We start from the raw sequence: 5,088 nt of genomic DNA on the forward strand, positions 1-5,088 counted from the left end.
TTTAATTGGGTGTCAACATACATTATATACAGAGATATGAAAAATTGAGGTATATATGTGTATTAAGAATTGTAATGCAAAAAAGTACATGTATAATGGCATAAATTGGCATGAACATACTTTATATACAGAGATACGAAAAATTGTGCTCTATATGTGTAATAAGGATTGTAATGCATTCCACTGTTGTCATGATTTTTAAAACATAATAAAATCAATTAAAAAATAAGAATAAAAAAATAAGCAAGTTTGAAACGGAAGATGAACATGAAACCCTAAACCCAATATTTAGAGAATATACACTTTTAAACATTCAGGGAAGAGTTACAAAAATCTTAATGACTACTTGGGTTTAGGTACATGATGTCTTCCAAAAGCTCACCTGGGAGATAATACAAGAGGGTTCAGAGGTGAAATTATTAGATTATGAAAGCTTTAACCTGATAAGCAGATTAATTCATAGATATGGATCAACAGGGAGGTAACTGTAGGCAGATAGGGTGTGGCTGGAGAAGGTAGATCACTGGGGGAATGCTTTTGAGGTTTAGATTTTGTCCCTGGTGAGCAGAGATCTCAAGCTTGTTTCAGTGTTGCCATGTCCTGAGCTTCTTTCTGCCATGATGTTCTGTCTCATCCTGGGCCCACAGCTATGTTTTTGGCAAATGGCGAACTGAACCACTCTGAAACCATGAGCCAAAATAAATTGTTTCACCTTCATGTTTTTCTTGTCAGGTCTTTTAGTCATAGTGAAAAAAAGCTCACTAAAGCAATGACAGCCTGATAAAGAAGAGTGTAAAATCTCAACACTTTTTTTTTCTGGGTACCAAATTTCTTTATTTGAAGGAATGGTACAATGAACATAAGTGGATGTTTTGGTACAACTTATTGAAAAGGTAAAGGTAACCCCAACATGCATGCACTGCCTTGGTGACCAGGGAAGTCACTTCCATGGCTATGGGAAAGTCAGCCTAAGGTGTAGCTCTCATTATCACTTTCTCCCAGGATGTGCTTGTCAAAGAAATATTCTGCCATGCCAGATTCTGGGAATCCCATCTTGTGCAAGTTAGTTATACGGACACCCAATTCTTTGATGGGTTTCACCTGCTCATTCAGGTAATGAGTCTCAGTGAAGTCACAAAAGTGGGGGTCATTTTTGTCAGTGGCCAGTTTTTGCAGTTCCAGAAGTGACTAGTTCACACTTTTCTCCAAGTGCAAAGCACATTCCATTGTATTGAGCCCACTCTCCCAGTCATCATGGTCTGGTTTCTTGATATCCTGAAGGAAGATTTGGCCACCTCGTTGTTTCTGCAGCTTCATCAGTTTCTGGGCATGTTCCCTCTCTTCATGAGATTGGTGAAAAAAATATTTTGCAAAGTTCTTCAAAGCCACATCACCACAGTCAAAGTAGTAAGACATGGACAGGTAGACATAAGAGGCGTAGAACTCTAGGTTGACGTGGCAGTTGATGGTGGCCTCTGAGTCCTGGTGGCAGTTCTGGCATACCTGTGAGGGGGATGTGGTAGTCATGGTGGGTGGCTGAGGAGAGGCCTGGTGCTGGAGAAGTGGCAGAGGCCTTGGGGCAGTCTGAGGGCGCTGTGAAGGGCTGCTGGCTCTGAGCCACTGGCCATGGTGGAGGTCCAGTGCTGGTTTTGTCCAAGCACTGTTGAAGCAGGAAACCCTGCATCTTTTGGTGGAGAACCCCTCTAGAATTTCAATAGATTTTAAAAGAACCACAATATCTGCTCATTAGATAAAGTTGGAAACTAATACCAAAATACTACTACTAGTAATAATAAGAAGAAAAAATAAGAAGTTTGGAAAATGATAATCATATTTTTAAAAAAAACGAATGTATCAAAGTTGATAATAACTAGCCCACATATCAAACTTCATCAATACTAGGAGATGCAAAAAATAAACACATTAAAAAATAAAGGTGAAAGGAAAGCGAGGAACTGGGAGACGGGAGAGCAAGAAATGAAAGATGGAGACCAGGCAGACATACACATGAGAGTTATGTCAGAGCTGACAAATAAAGGCACATTCCTTTATAGTGGAGGCTTGGATTTTGGGGCTTTTATAGGCCAGGCTTAGGAATCAGAGATGAGTGGATCATAATGTGGGCAGTTTAAGGGTGGGGTTGCTATGAGGAGGTGGTGAGCCTTTTCTGGAAAGGTCCTTGGGCAGAAAAATGGTGACTGTCACTTAAGATGGCCGTCCAGATGCTAAACAAGGATTTTACAAAAGGAGGCACAAAATTACAGATGCTATAGAATGGAAATTGAAAATACTGTAATCTAATGTAAATGAAAATTACTTTAAAAATGAAATAATATCTTCTAGAGAACTGATGAAAAATAACTAGAAACTCAACATCATTCTGTGACCAGTATATGCATTAAGTCCACCAGTATAAATTTTCTCACAAAGAAAGGAGACCTCAGGATTACCAAATGTAAAATAACATAGTGGATCTTTCACAGACAATTCTAGGTCCTACTGTTTTCTATTTCTGTCTAGGCAAATTACTTATCATATGTGTGTGTCACTAGTCTCATCTATAAAGGAGGAACAATAATACCACTCACTTCATATAGATTTTATAAGCATTAAATAGAATAGTGCAAGGCTAAGAAAGTCTGGCATGCACTTTGCAAAAAAATTGTCTATTCTGGACTTAATACTTGGAATACATAGAATAAATCAGATGTTCAATAAATAATGCATTGAATTTATCTGAGTTACTTGCCACTCTTTACTAACTCTTGCTATAGTAACTCTTGCCCTTTTTAATTAATAAAATATTATTTGAAATTGATAGAATGGTTATAATATGCCAGACTCCAGTGTACTAAACCTTTCAAATATAATATCCCATTTAATCCTTAACAGTAACCTTTTAAAGTTGGTATTGTAATTATCTAATTTTGTAGATTAGGAAACTATGGTACCAAGTGGTCAAGTAATTGACCTAAATTCACACAGGAAAGCTGGATTTAAACTTAAATTGGTCTGACTTTAGAGCCCTCAAACTTAATCACAGGTTATATACTTTAATTTCTAATTAGCACTTCACCGTAATCATTCCAAAACCTTTGTAAATCCCTCTTGAAAAGACTGAACTCTATTATTCTTGATTGAAGTATTTAAATATACTCTAATAAAACCAAAAATTTTCATTTGAGATGCTGTTACCACTTAAGAGCTTTTCAGTTTTTCCTTTATATGTTAAGTACTACCTCTGAGATCACAAGACAGATTTTGTTGAACACCAGGACTAGTCCAGATAAGTATGATTATGCAACTTTGTTTGAAAACTCTTGAACTTCAAGCTACTCCTTCTAGGACAAGGTCTATAGAGAAATCAGTACACAAAACTCCAATTAATGTTGGTGTTTTAATGCTGCCCTGTTAATATATTGGAATGCCTTATGGATTATAGCTGATTTAAATTGCAGTGTTAATCATATATTTCCTACCCTATGTCAGAGCCATTTTGATTCATGCCAGTATAGTGGTTTGGATGTGGGGTAACTCCCAAAAGCTCATGTGTGGGATGGTTCAGAGGAAAAATAATTGGGTTGTGTGAGAATCTTAACCCAATCAGTGATTAATCCCCTGATAGAGATTAACTGAGTGGTAACTGAAGTGATAGGTGTGGCTGGAGGAGGTGGGAATTAGGACGTGACTTTGGGTTGTATATTGTATCTGGAGAGTGGAGTTTCTCTCTCTGAAACTTCTGATCAACATGTGAGCTGTTTCCCACTGCCACACTCTTCCACCGTGATATTCTGCATCATCTGGAGCCATAAGGAATGGGGCCAGCCTTCTATGAAAAAAGACCTCTGAAACTGTGAGCTGCCAAATGAACTTTTCCTCCTTTATCTGAGCTCTCTTGAGCCCTGTCTTCACTGACCACTGTCCTATTGGCATTCTGGTCTTCTTAGCTCTTACCAGAATCGGCCATTAATCTTCCCTTAAAAAATCTAAAGTATTTCTAACATGCCCTGCTGCACATCCCAAAATTCCTCCCATCGATTCCAGAAAGCTCCCCAAAATTCTGAACCACATGGTCATTTAGTCACAGCAGAAAAAAAGCTGACTAAAACAGCCAGTATGTCAGAGATGTAAAATTTAAATTGTGGCTCTGTTCTTTACCAATTATAAAGGCAAATACAATGATAAAAAATATAGTTCCTATATTTTTCAAGTCAAGAGTAAAATATTTTAGGTATGAAATTAATTTAACCATTATCCAAGCACAAATAAATTCTTAAATCAGGTTTCTCATTGTTGATGCTCATCAGACTCACCTATTCTGATTTAATGATTATTACATGCAATCTAGAGTCCTACGTATGAAACATACAACTAATCTTTTACTTCTCACATAATAAAAACTGAACATGCTTGTGTTTTAATAACTTAACTAAAAATAACTTCAATTTTAGCAAAATTTCAACTAAATCTTTGACTTTTTTTAATCGTACTTTATTTTTATTTTTATTCTTTTTAGTTATACATGACAGTACAATGTATTTTGGCAAACTATACATACATAGAGTATAATTTATTCTAATTAGGATCCTATTCTTGTGGTTATACCTGATATGGAGTTACACTAATTGTGTATTCAAATACAAGGCTAAGGAAGTTATGTCTGATTAATTCTACTGTCCTTCCTATTTCCCTCTCCCTCCCTTCCATTTGTTCACCTTTGTATAATACAATGAACTTCTATTCTATCCCTCTCCACCCTCCCTTGTTGTGAGTCAACATCCATATACCAGAGAGAACATTCTGTCTTTAATTTTTGGTGACTGGCTTATTTCACTTAGCATGATAGTCTCCAGTTCCATCCATTTACCAGAAAATGCTTAGCAGCTCAGGAGACTGAGGCAAGAGGATCAAAAGTTCTAGTCAATCCTGGGCAACTCAGTGAGACTCTCAGCAACTTAGTGAGACCCTATCTCAAAAATATATTTTTTAAAAGGGCTGGGGATGTAAAAGGGTGGTAGTAAGGCACCCCTGGAATCAATCCCCAGTACCAGAGGAAAAAAAAATAAAAAAGATTTGATGCAGTGTTTG

General features: G+C 36.9%; 1 pseudogene; it reads right to left on the reverse strand.

Annotated features, from left to right (window-relative positions):
- Nucleotides 1-962: 962 nt before the first annotated feature.
- On the reverse strand, nucleotides 963-1,595 carry LOC107156532 (annotated as a pseudogene).
- Nucleotides 1,596-5,088: the final 3,493 nt, after the last annotated feature.

This window comes from Marmota marmota, unplaced genomic scaffold (genome assembly GCF_001458135.2).
Source record: "Marmota marmota marmota unplaced genomic scaffold, marMar, whole genome shotgun sequence".
NCBI classification, from domain to species: Eukaryota; Metazoa; Chordata; class Mammalia; order Rodentia; family Sciuridae; genus Marmota; species Marmota marmota.